At 44.5% G+C, this 14,119-nt stretch overlaps 1 protein-coding gene across 1 annotated transcript in view; it reads right to left on the bottom strand.

Moving 5' to 3' along the window:
* C1QTNF9 (C1q and TNF related 9) overlaps positions 1-14,119 on the bottom strand; it is a 176,066-nt gene that overhangs the window by 144,726 nt on the left and 17,221 nt on the right. Inside the window, exon 2 of the mRNA XM_069202241.1 lies at positions 9,225-9,404. The gene's annotated coding sequence lies outside the window, so the exon portion shown is untranslated. The remainder of the gene's footprint in view (positions 1-9,224; positions 9,405-14,119) is intronic.

Genomic DNA, 14,119 nt, shown 5'->3' with positions numbered 1-14,119 from the left:
GCAGCACTGCAGACCGGAGGTGGGTGTCCAGCACCGCAAGAGGACCTGGACGGAATGGAGGAGATGGTTGCAGCCGTCATCCCAGAGGACATCGTCACAGGAATTGCAGGACAGTACACTGCAGACTACCAGGAAACAACATATATGCAGGGTAAGTTGCATGGGGGCCAAAAATGCCTAAATATCAAGTGCAAGAAGGTGGAGGTACATACCTACTACACAATGCATGTCAGCCCTGAAAATCAGGCAGTGGAAAGGGCAAAGGGGCACGGCACAGGTGCATGGGCGGTGCAGGAGCATCCAGGGGCACAGCAGAACACAATACCAACAACCTTTGCATGGGGGTACACCGTCATGCCAAGGCTGCTGGAAATGCTGAAGCAGAGCAGGAGGGTAGGGTAGAACGTAAAACTGGGCTGCTGTCACAGGACAGCTGGTATTGTCAGAAGGTAAGCTAGAGGACAATGCCCAGTCTCAGGCCATTGGCTCAAGCCACATTTACCATTGACAACATTTGTCACTACTACCTGTGCTGCATGTGCTGGTCAATTAGGAAATGGCAGTTAGGTGCCCATGGCACAAACACACTCAAAATGAAGGATCATTATGACTACGTGATCAATACCCATCAATCCCTATCAAAGTGCAACTCCTGTCAACTGCTCATGTCCATCGACTCAATAAACATCAGGCACTGTCACATACATTATGAAGTACACAGCAGTAATCTCATACCCAAGCAATCCCATTCCAAGGACTACCCCTGTGCCTGTGTCACAATAGCTGCAATGCCACCATGCAACATCTCAGGTGTCATAGTGGCAAGACAACAGCATTTAGGGGGAGGACATATGTGTGTAGCTAGGCAAACACACCTGCACAGTCATAAGAGGAAATGGAACTCTGCCAAGCCCATCAGTGCAATGCAATGTAGCACACATACACAAACATCAACATGAGAAACTACCAATGGTGACACATGTATAGTTTCATGGAAATGCAATACATGGTATGGTGCTAGGTCTCAGCACCGTATACGTGTATGTGAAAAATGATAGACTGAGACAGGGCCATATTGTTATGTGTGGTGCATGGGGCATCAGCACACCAACAAGCATTGCAAAGCTTCACCATGCTAATGGAGGCAGAGGGAGGGTTGACGAGGACAAGAAGTTGGCAAGCCACACTTTGGACAGAATACAGGCAATTCCCCAAACTGCCCACACTACATGTGACATGCAGGTGGGGCATAGCCCTGAGAGACTGCAAACATCAATGACAGGAGCAATGCATGGCAACCAAGATTACAATGTACCACCAATAGGTAGTCAGTGCCACAACACAGACACACTAATTGTACAATATCTCATTGCAGTGGATGGTGGCTCTCTTGTGGATCTGTCTGTCCTGGACTACCCTGATGACATGGATGACCAGCTGACAAACATCAGCCAGGAAACCTTCCAAGATGTCCTGGGAACCCTCCTGACACCACCTCCAGTTGCAAGGAGGAGCACACATGTAGCAGCCATCCCAGAGGACCCACCCACCACCCCAATAGTACGACCTGCCATCTCAAACACAGCTGAGGACTCTGATGACACTGGGACCACCTTTGAGAGGACAGTTGTGGGAGTACAGCAAGAGCTGGCCAAGGAGGTGCGGGTGGGAATGCAAACTATGGCAGCCAGCCTTGATGGGATGCACATGTGCAGTATGACATCTGCAGAACAGTCAGCAGCCATACAAGTCACACAATCACTACTGCAAGAAGTCCAACAGTGTGTGAGGGACCTCACCACTGCTGTGAGGGAGTTGCCACAACACTTGCCCTCCCAATCTTACAGCTGCATGCATGATATCAAGGTGGACTCCATGCACCAGGAACTGGCCTTCCTCAGGGCTGAAATGGCTGTCTACCACAGGGATGTTGCTGCCATACTCAATAAGCAGCAGCTCCTCCTTGCTGCAGTTTTGCCTTAGGTAGTTCCACAGATGGCAGCTGCCGGGAATTTGTAGTCCACTTCTCCAACCACTGAAGTGTGTGTTGCCCCCTCAAACCACCAGCACCATCATCAAGGGCAGAGGAGACGACACACACATCAGAGGATGAAGGTGTAGAACAGATCATCTTCACCCATAGGAATACTCAGTAGCACCAGCCCATTCAACATGGGCACTGATTTTCCTTTGTCCTATGCTTGACAACATGCTAGTGTTGCTACCGCTGGTGACATGCACTCATCACCGACACACTGTTAACCTTACCACTATGGACTGCAATTGTCTCTCACTACTCAATGGGCAATTCGTGTTCTTCTGCACTGAATGACACCTCATCTCAGCATGTCCAATGACATGTCCCTCAACCTTGCACTTGTGTTGCGTCACAATAGAATGCTTTACACTAATGGGGTCACAGACCTGGACTATGTAACTATTGCACTACAGCACTTTAAAATAAACAGCACAACCACTTTATCTCTGTGTAATGTGACACATCTACTTTGCTGTAGATTTGTGATGCATGTAACATGTCAATGGTCACAGAGTGTCAATACTAGGGTGCAGAAATAATGTGGGCAGCTATTTATGCACAAGGGCCAGGACTTCTAAATCTTCTGTGCTGCTTTTGCCTCATTTCTGAAGTAAAAGCAGCACAAACTTACAAAATATCTTTGTAATTTGTAAGTTTGCTCTGCTGTTGCGTTAAAAAATTAGGCAAATGCAGTGTAATAATATATTACAGGCCCAAGGAATCTACAAGATGAAACGCAATGCTGGGCACATCCCCTATACGAAAGTCATTGTGTATGTGACATTTGCTTCAAACCATACATGCCACACCCACAACATAGAGTAGGAATGGCTGTGTAAGAGTGTTTGGCCAAAAACGTCAGCTGGGAGTAAAAATAAAACACATAGGCGTGAATTCTATATACTTGACCTCATCAGAAATCGGCACTTTAGCAGTGTTCACATGAACATCAGGCTGCAGGCAGATGTCCTACAGTGCCCAACATTCCATCACAGGACCCAAACGATGACAGCTTTAAAGTCACACCTACCTGTCCAATACATGGGAACCATAGTCACGTTGGGTGGTGGGTACAATGGCTGGCAGATGCATCGAGATTTAGCTTTGTTGTAGCTGCCAATGTGACAGCTCAGTTGGAAGATGGGAATTAGCATGTCAAGAGTGGGATGTGGATACAGGACGGAGTACACAGGCCAACAGAAATTTGGCACTGTACACTCATGCAAAGACCCAGATCCCCAAGCATATGACACAAGCCATAAAGGAGTACCTAAAACTTTAATAACTATGTCCAAAAGGGAACTTAAAAATATGTCACACACCTAAAGTAACATAATCTATCCTAACTATACATTACCCACAACTGGCCCTAACTACCCTATGCTAAGCTTACTTACCACATTTAACAAAACACTCTAAACATTCGCCCCCACCCCCTGATATGGTGGGACACATGTAGGACAACATTAACTAACCTAAACAGATACTAACGAATACTAAACAAATATATATATATATGTATATATATATATATATATATATATATATATATTTTTTTTTTTTTAAAGCCCTAACATTAACTGCCACCCACAAACTGACATGTAATAATATGAAACCCCCCACACCCTACTTATCCTATCTAAACTACTAGCCTACTCTAACCTATCACTAAACCCCCTAAACTGGATAAGGAAAGAGGAGGGAGAGGACAGAATTAGGGGTGAGGTAAGGCAGGATTTCAGAGGTTTTCCCTCTTCAGAGTTTGTTTGATGGACTTCAGCCTCTGACTATTTCTGTCCATGTCCTGCTGGAGAGTGTCAAGCTTCTTTAGGACTTTCCTCATGTCTCTCTGTAGCTGTGATATGGTGGGCATGTCCAAAGCAGCTGATGTGGTGGTCTGTGTACCTGACGTAGTTGCTTCTGCAGGTGTTGTGGTTGGGGGTCGGGGGTGCTGGAATGGAAGGTGAAGCAGGTGTTGTCGGTGTTGGTCCTGAGGTTGAGGGTGCAGCAGGTAGGGCTGATGAACAGGTGGCCGCTGTGCTAGTGGCTGCAGTCTTGGTGGTGGCTCCACCTGTTGTGGCCAATGCTGGTCCCCTTTGGCTGAAAGCCCGACATGCTCCTGCAACCATCAGGTGAGAGCAGCCAATCTGAAATGTTCATATCTGTCAAGTTCATTCAAACGTATCACCTTTCCCCGGTCTTATCTCCAGTCAGCCATGGGATGGGCCCTTGCAACTGAGCCACTGCAAGTTGACCCTGAGGCCTGCCATATCACCCAAAAAGATCTAGCAAGTCATATGCGGCTAGAAGGGTATGTGTATGGTCTCTTAAGTAGATCAGGACATCATCCACATACAATAATACAGTGTGCCAGTCTGTCCCGACCTTAAGGCCCCATGTTGGGCCTTTGGTGCGTGACTGAGCAGTCAGCGATTCCATAGCCAGTGTAAAAAGCGCTGTGGGTAGGGAGCATCAAAAAGAGTGTAAAATCTGGTAGCCAGTGTGGACCCTTGCCAGCAGAGCAGTATACAGTGTCTGGACCCATCGAAGGAAACAGGGCCCACGCCAAAGGCCTCCAACACCTGCAGCAAATAAGGCAAGCTGAGCATATCAAATGCTTTTTCGAAATCCAGTAAAAACCACCATGAAAAGGTCAGGTCCCATGGAAGTAGTGTCCATAATATAGCAGAGACCTCTGATGTTAGAGGATGTTGCCCGTTGTGGCACAAACCCACATTGGTCTGAATGGACCAAGTTAGAAAGCATCAGAATTACTCTATTGTCATGAATTTTACTCAGTATTTTATAAGTCAATGTTTAACATTGACAGCATGCGTTAGAATCCCACCTCAAGGGGGGTCTCTACTTGACTTTGGCAGCACTACAATAAGAGCCTCACGCAAGGGCCCTGGGAGCATGTCCCGGTCATGCGGTTCATGTTAATGGTAGATTTCTAGGAGTCTAGGGGCCATGGTTTGCCTGTATGTGGTATTGAATTCCACAGGGAACCCATCAGTAAAGGAGGTTTTTCCACGGGCCATCTGAGCAACAGCTAGCTGGACCTCCTCTATCTGGATAGGTTGTTCTAGTTCCATCAACTGTAATGGGGATAGGTGGGGAAGTGTCAACATATGAAAGTAGCTTTGAAGTTGAGTTGGGAATACAGCCGTTTGTAGTATCTTGTAAAGGCCTCATTATTGTCAGCCTGTGTGTTCAGAACCTGGCCCTCACTGTCCCGAATGGCACTGATCAGGGTCCTATGGACCTCCGTCCTCAACAACCACGTCAATGCATGAACTGGCTTATCACCATCAGCATGTTGTCTGGTCAGGGAGGTCTTATAATCTTGAGCATATAAACGTCCAACCTCCTCCTGATATTGGTGTCGTAGGACTACGAGGTGGGTTCGGGCAGCTGGTGTTGCCACCACCTCCACCAACCACAGACATGTCGCCATGTTCAAATTTGTGCGTGTGAGTATTGCCCGAGCTCCCCATGATGTACTAATGCAATGACCTTTCATGACAACTTTTAGGGCATCCCATTCAAGCCCCCTTGTGCCCTCCGACCCCGTGTTTTTGGTAAAATACTGGGAAATAGTATCTCTGTACGCTGTATCTTGTAGAGCTTCTGTGCAGAATCGCAAGGTCGGGATGGCGGTCTTCGCCCTCCCCCACTGAAATGTAAGTCCCAGGGGCCTGTGGTTGGACAGAGTCCTACCCAAATATTCTGAGCTGTGGATGAGGGGCCATCAGTCAGCGCTGCAGAAACAATAATCGAGTCTAATGTGGGCCTGGTGTCCTGTGCATAATAGGAGTACTCCTGTTCTCCAGGGTGTTCCAGGTGCCATACATCATGCACACTGATGGACTGGGATGTTGTTGGAACTGTTTTTGTCCCCTGTATGCCTTGTGTGCCCAGGAGTGGGAGAACAGAGAGATCTAGATGAGTGTTATGGACACAATTAAAATCAGCACCTCAAAACCCTGGAACCTGAGGGTTGAAGAGTAAAGTTTGGGAGATGGCTTCGAGAAACTCATCCTGTGATGTGTTGGGAGCATAAAGAGATGCCACAAAGAAGGGACGCCCATCTAGGGTTCCCTCTTGAAGCACATGTCTGACCTCCCCATCAACCAGGAGCCTGCATTTAACAAATCATACCTCAGGGAAAACCCAAATCAAAATGCCCAAGCTTATGCTGAATATCTCATACAATATACCTCATCATTCCATAATTTACTAACTTTATCTAGCTCCCCAGCGGTCAAGTGTGTCTTCTGGAGACAAGCAAGTTGGAGCTACCTGCGTCTGAGATAGGCATATATTTTGTGTCTCCCAGCTGTGGTTGCCTTGCCTTGGATATTACAGGTCAGGCACTAACAACTCTAGTCATGTGGACATAAACACTAATGTTAAAATCCTCAGAATATTAAACAATCCCATAACTCCAACACTCCCAACCTACCTCACATCAGCCAAACAAAAGTAAAATGTCAAACCATTGTGATAAACCACTCCCCTATACAAGGCCTGATCACCTATCGGACTCATGCCACAGCACCCCAAACTATGCAATAGGCATAAGATGTGCACCCACATAGAGAACAGGTCCATATGAAAAACTCTGGTGGTAGGGGGCCCAGAAATGACTCTCATGATGTAACAGCAGTAATGGCTTCCCGCCACTGGCCTATCTATAGATTCATAGGTACAATAGGTTCTATTACCACTCGGTCTTACATAGTTAACCAGACCAGCACCGACATACCACCCTGGGTTCTCAGTAGTTCAGGGCCCCCTCTGGAGGGGGCCCCTGGCATGTGCATTGTTACCGGCTCAGACACACCAGAACAGTTGGCCCCAGGTTCAGAATCCAGATATGTTTCCGGAGCAAGTATGCAGTACTGGTTGGCACTGAGTGTAGAAATCTCTGTCACCACCCGCAACATTTCCAGGGCAGCCTGTTCCTCTGTAGAGTGAGATTGTATCCCACTCTGATAGTGGGGCCAAAGCTTAGACTTATGTTCGGTCCAGCCCATTTGTCTCTGTGTATCCTTATGGGTCTCCCGATACTCAGGTATCCCTTTGGAGTGAAGCCACTACCAGGCCTCCTCTGGTGTTATGAAAAAATATGTAGTGCCAGAGGCCACCACCTGCAGATGGGCTGGGAAAAGTAAGGCTTAAGAGAGATTCAGGGTGTGGAGCTGAGCCTTGAGTGCTGCAAAGGTGTTGAATCGCTGCAGGACCTCTGCTGTGTAGCACAGGTGTGCTGTGATGCATTTAGCCCTATCAAAGGGCCGTTAGGTCTAGGCAGCTGCAGTATCAGATCTCGGTCCTGAAAATTAAGTAAGCGTGGTAAAACGGGGGGAGAGGGGCCAGCAGGGGGGTAAGACCCAGTATCCTATGCATCCTTTCAATGGAGAAAAATTTCACAACGTTCTTGATGAATACCGTATTCTTCATTCAAACTTCAAGGAAGAGCTCGGTGCATGGACCCTCAGCCTTCTCTGGCAAGCCAATGAAGAGGACATTTCTGTGGAGAGACTGTCCTTCCACATCCTCCGCTCTCTCCCCCAGGGGTGGTGTTAGCAAGGCACAATCTCTCAGTTTTTGCTTTTTCTATGTGTGCTGCATTCTGCCGCGCTCTTAGAAAAAGCTAAATGCCTGAAATGATTGTTTGTGTGCGGGAAGGTGTCCCTTCCTGCACACAAACAATCATTTGAAAATTACGCTTTGGCACTCTGTGTGTGCCACACTGTTCTAAAGTGATGCAGCGTGGCATTGCCAATCTGGCCCTTTGGGCAGTGCTGTGTCACTTCAGAAATGCAGGGATGTGCTGTATTTGAGGGAATACGGCGCACCCCTGCGTTTTCCCCTGTGCTGGTGCTACATTTAGCTGCCAGCACCAATGCAGGCATCCTTGCACCATTGTGCAAGGATGTCTGCGTTGAGGGGTTTGGTTGTTTATGTGCGGGAAGGTTCCCCTTCCCGCACATAAACAATCAGTAATAGCGCTTTGGCACTTCTATGTCTGCTGCACCATGCAGCATGCACAGAAGTGCCAAAGCGTCATTTTCAAATGATTGTTTATGTGCAGGAAGGGGCACCTTCCCTCACATAAACAATAATTTCTGGCATTTTGCTTTTCTATGCGTGCGGCAGAATGCAGCTCACATTGAAAAAGCAAAAACCTAGGAGGAATAAAAGTATTCCTCTTTGTTGCGCCTTGCTAATGCCACCCCTGGGAGTGGTGTTAGATTTTGGTGCTGCCTCAGGTTTACGAGATTTCATAAATCTGAGTCAGCGTCATAATGCAATGGGTATTGCTGTGGAACGGCCGCAGCAACACCAACTGCACGTCCCTTCCACACACAGTGCTGTGTGGGAAGGGGCCGTATTTACAAGGTGGCGTTAAGCCACAAAAAGTGGCTTAACATCACCTTGTAAATACAGCTCTGTGCTTAGACCCGTATTGATGCTCCTGTGGTGCTAGATGCCTATAAATACGTCCCTAAGAGCAGATGACTGTGCCTCGGACAGCAATTCTCCCCTATCATTATAAAGAGCTGCAGCATCAGGACAGATCCACTAAGGGGTGGCTGCTCAGGAATATTGGGCTGACGATCACTAGGTGCTACTCGAACACTAAATCAAGCTCTCCTACCTTCCCCTTGAACAACTCATATAAACATTAGGAACACATGTGGCTCTTAGCATATAAGAGTGACTGGGATCAGCTACACATTTCACCATTGTGAGACACCACTCCTGAGAGGAAAGGGGGTAAAGGAGGGAGGGATGAAGGGAGTGGGGCAGATTAGTTGTGAAGTTAATCTATTGGGAGACATTGAAGATGGGGTCAGTAGGACTATATATGGTGGACTACATGAGCTGAGGTGTTGACTGTCGTCACCCACGGCTACGGACAGGGGTGCGCTCTTATTGAATTGTATATTTCATGGTTTTGACCGACAATTAACTGAACGAAGTCTAACAGTCCATCTAAGTGAATGTACTGCTATGAAAATGGAAAATGGCAATAAAGTTTGTTTAAAAGAAAAGAAACAATATTTACAGAAAACAAAGAGGAACTGAAAAATATGCTTATCTAAAGTTACAGTAAGAGGCAAACTGCCATTTTTGAGCAGCGGGAAACAATGAAAGTGTGAAGCCTGGAAGAACTAACCTATGGCAGGCGGAGAACAAGCAGAATTCTCTGTAAGTAAGAAACCAGGTGTTTCAGGGTGGCACCAGAGATGTCTGCCAAAATGCCAACGCTTGCCAATGCGAACCCTGCGTCCTTTGATTGCAAGTTCCACGACGGAGGTCACAGATCAGCCGTCCATTCTTCACCAACAGTGGAAGTCTGAAATGAATGAAAAAACACAAGCCAGTGAGGTTCTAACACATCTTTATCGTTAACAGCTGTGAGGAGCCAAGTACTAAACCTGACTTGCGCAAATTACAGAAGTTGCATGTGGGTTTTTATAGATGATGACAATACTGCACAAATAATACACAGCCAATGGGACATTCCCCGGTGTAGGTACTTTCCAAACATTTAGCAAATCATTAATCAGTGTACAGTGAAGATCTATATATGGGCACCCAATGTAAGCAAATTTGAGTGAAGCATGACAACAGCTTCTCATGTACACCTGTGACTTGGTCATTTCTTAAGGCCTTGCAGTTACAGTGAAAGTACAAAAGTTCCGAAACAGGTAAGCAACTTTTGCACATTTTGCAGGATTCTCTATTGAGTGTCACGAAATGGGAACTGAATTAAAAGGAATTCCACAGTGGGAACAGACCATCCCAAAACTTGGTCATCAAACCTTTTCATCCAGTGGCCCACTGCTTTTTTAGTTGAGAAAGTTGAGATTCACACACTCCCGAATCTCACTGATCAAGCAACAACCCTGACTAGGAGGTTTTAACCTGTTTATTTTTTTGCCGCAAAGATATGTATCTTTAGTGACCAGTTTTACCATAAAAGTAGTAATCTGCACACATGGGTACTCTTTGAATCGATGCAAGGTTACTTCTTTTTGGAATTCACAAAAATTGGCAATAGTAGCATTGGAAAGCTGCACTAGTCTCAGGTTTCCAAAGGTGATGGGATGAATGGTTGCAAATAACGTAACCACCTGCAATCGCTCAAGTTTCAGTTCCAAACCCATCTGTTTTTTTTCTTTGCGCCACTCTAGACGGATAGCCTGATTTACGAATTGGCCGATGGAGGAATGGCAGGCAGGGTTGTGAAGAACTTTATGTCGGCCCACTAAATTTAGATATGTCCACTACATCTCTTTACATAAGTAGGAACCACAGTCATGGCTGTTCCTGCCAATGTAGGAAAATTTTGAAGGACAACGCCATCAAACATGACCGCCCGCCATCACACTTTTCCAAACTTTTTTATCAAAAAGAAACTCCAAAAGCCAGAGTTTGTGAAAATTTCACATCAGGATATATTTGACAAGGATGAACAGTTAAAATAAGGCATCCAAGCACCCACTCTAAATAGGCAGATGGTCTGATTGCTTACCTTCTCCGTCAGGCCATCAGAGGACATTTTCCACTGAAGGAGTCAATTTTAGTCCGTGAGCGTAAAACTTGTGCCCTCCTGGCTCAATATTGGGCAGACGGGTCTGGAGTTCGGCAGACAGGGTACTCAGCCACTTTTGCGATGGAGTACTCTGTAGGCCAAACTCTAAATCAGCCCCAGAAACCCACTTATTACAAACCAGTACTGACCCTGCTCATCGTGGGAACAATCCATACTGATTATTGTTCATATCACGTTTTCACTCTATGGCCCATTGCTTTTTCAGTTAGAAAATGTATGAATCACAGCCCCCCTGCCCCGAATCTCATGAACTAAGTTATGTCAGTATGTGTTCTTGATAGCAAAACTGGTGGCTGTCTTGCCCTTGCAAAGACACGTTAGCCATGAACGTCAATTCACCAAAATGCCTGGGGTAGTAGGAAGTGACATCTCAAGCCCTTTGAACTTCATCTTCACTCACATGCTTACACTTACACACACATTCACGCATATGCACACTCTTTCTCATTGTAGGAAAGTGCCTCATTTGACATGGTCACCCCCAACTTTTTGCCTGGTTTGTGGTGCAATTTCGACTGAAAGTGCACTGGGTCCCTGCTAAACAGGTCCCCAGTGTCAGATTTCTTTCCCTAAAACTGCACAGTTATTTTTTTCCAATTGTCAATTAACTTCCATGTAACCTTGGTTTTTTAAGTGAATTTCTATGTTTTAAAAAAAATTCTATTTCCTACCTATAATGTCCCCGTAATATATATATATATATATATTGAGAGAGGGAGAGAAAGAGATGTGTGTGTATATATATATATATATAGAGAGAGAGAAAGAGAGAGAGAGAGAGAGGGAGAGAGAGAGAGAGATATTGAGAGAGAGATATAGGGATATATATATATACATATATTTAGAGATATATATAGAGATAGAGAGATATAATGTAGGGAGAGAGATAGATATATATAGATATATATATATATATACATAGAGAGAGAGAGCGAGAGAGATAGATAGATAGATAGATAGATAGATAGATAGATAGATAGATAGATAGATAGATAGATAGATAGATAGATAGCAGATACAGCGAGATAGTTTAATCAGCTATCTAGCATATGCAGATGACCTTGCTTTGTGTTCTTTAACTCCAACCAATCTCCAGAGGCAGCTGTCTGCACGCCACGATTTTAACCAGTTAATATCACCAAGACAAAAATGATTTATTTTGGAAGAGAATAAGGAGGTTTAAGTGGACCCTTAGCCATCAACTTGTCGACACCATTGCTTACGCCCTGGAAGGGCCTTTGATTCAAGTATATGAAATTCTTAGTTCACCATCATTGATTTCAAAGAACTGTGACCTCTAGTACACAAATTCCAAAAATATATTGCCATCACCCCTCAAATAGGCCTAATCAAGGTATCCACTGACTATCCATGGTGTAATCAATTCTTTCAATTTCTTCTCTTCAGGATGAAACTGGAGGAAATATTTCACAATTGGAATATTAACCTTGTATGTTTTTTTCTGTAACTGTTGATGATTATTTCCAATAATATTTGGGCCATTCGGATACAAGTGCATGTATTTGCCCATGAGAAGATGGCAGTGGCCATAATAACACAGGAGGATACAATTGATTGTGGTGCATATTCATTTGTCCATGATATATTGACTATTGGTGTGTTATGTACATTATTAAAATGAGTAATGCTGTGGCATTCCATATGGGAGAACAGCAAATAGCACAACATGGGGGTACACATAAGGTGTATTTATTGCATTACAAGATGGCCGCCACAGTGTATGTAAATGGTGGGCTTAGGCTAACAAGGGAAGTATGTCCTCACTGTTGATGTAATGAACTTGCTGCTGAGCAAATTGAATTGTGTGCTTAACGGCAGGCAGGACACTGTCGGCTTTGACATTGACAAAGGCAGAATGCCAAAACCTCTTTTATTGGATAGCTAATAAAACTGGTTAAGAAGAATCTCTCCGAGAGTGTGCAATTTCCTTCTGTTGAGGAATTCATGTATAATTATTATTTATACATATGTTATTTTTTACAACAGGAAATATTTGGAATCTAATCATTCTTGCCAGCTAGTGGGGAACCTACATTGAAATGGGAGGAATGGAGAGAATACTTTACAAATTACATTTCCATGTTTGAGAATGATGAGGAATTTACAGAAAAAGCGAAGATTATATCATTGCATTGTTTGGGCTTGGGTGGTGTGAAGGTGGATAATCACATGATTAAAAAAACAGAGGAAAGAGGGGCACAAAGATGTATTTACCAACGCATTTGAGGATTTAGACAATTACTTCAAACCAACGGTATACTTAGCAATCAACCGCTACTAATATTTAGAAAGGAAACAAGATGAAGAGGAATCCATAGAGGATTACATGTCTGCTTTAAAAGATCTGGCCCTCATATGCCGCTTTGGAGGAATACAGGATGAACTTATCACAGACCAAATTGTGATGCATGCAGCAAATCTGAGCAATCAAGAGAACTTGTGGCTCTCTTGACAAATCTCTTGACAATTAACTAGAGAGAAAAAACTCTAAAGAGTGGAACTGACAGGAAGATATGCAAACTCTGTGCTCGAAGAAGGACGCCAGAATGACGACTCTGTGGTTGCCAAGATAAGTAAAACCAAGCCACTATTTCAAGGATCATTTGTGAAAAAGAATCCAGATGCTATAGAATCTGAGAAGAAGTCTATGAAAATGTTGATGGTCAAGAGATGTTTTAGATGTGGGAGTAACAAACATCTTACAAAGGACAAGAAGTGTCCTGCGCACACACAGAAATGCTCTAAATGTGGGACCGTGGCACATTTTCACTAAGTGTGGGAGAAAAAATCTGGGGGCATAGTGAAGATGATTGACCAGGAGAATGAGTTTCTCAAGTTCATCCGAGGCGGCGGAGTAGAATATTTGTGTGCTGAATGTTGACGATATGTGTGTACTGAATACGGATGTAGGGGTGAATGGAAGAAAGAATAAAACAATCTGTGAAATGTGTATTGGTGGATTGGGCATTTCAGTAGTGGCGGATTCAGGCTCACCTTAACCAATAGTGAACAAGAAAGTATGGAATCAAAAAACTGTACCTGCTCTCGAGGAAGAATTGGAACAACCAGACATTTCAGTCAGACCATTTACTGAAGAACCAATTGACATGGTGGGTCCAGAAAGCAGTTTTTTAAAATTCAAATACAGAGAAGGTGTGGGCAAATTGGATGTTTCTATGTCAGGACCATCAGTACTGGGTTGTATGGAGAAAGGCAATCTACGACTAATTTTAAATCTTAATAATACTGCACCTGTACTACTGGTCCAGCCTGAGGAGGAATTTTGGCCAGTACATTTTGAAAAACAATCCTGGTGTGGTCTCAGGAAAACTTAATGGTTTCCAACATAAAATACAATTGAAACAAGATGCAGAACCAAGCATACATATGGTCAGGAACATACCCTTTTCATTGAAAGATGATGTAGGTAA

This window comes from Pleurodeles waltl, chromosome 8 (genome assembly GCF_031143425.1).
Source record: "Pleurodeles waltl isolate 20211129_DDA chromosome 8, aPleWal1.hap1.20221129, whole genome shotgun sequence".
Taxonomy (NCBI): Eukaryota; Metazoa; Chordata; class Amphibia; order Caudata; family Salamandridae; genus Pleurodeles; species Pleurodeles waltl.
This window is presented reverse-complemented; position numbering and strand designations above follow the sequence as displayed.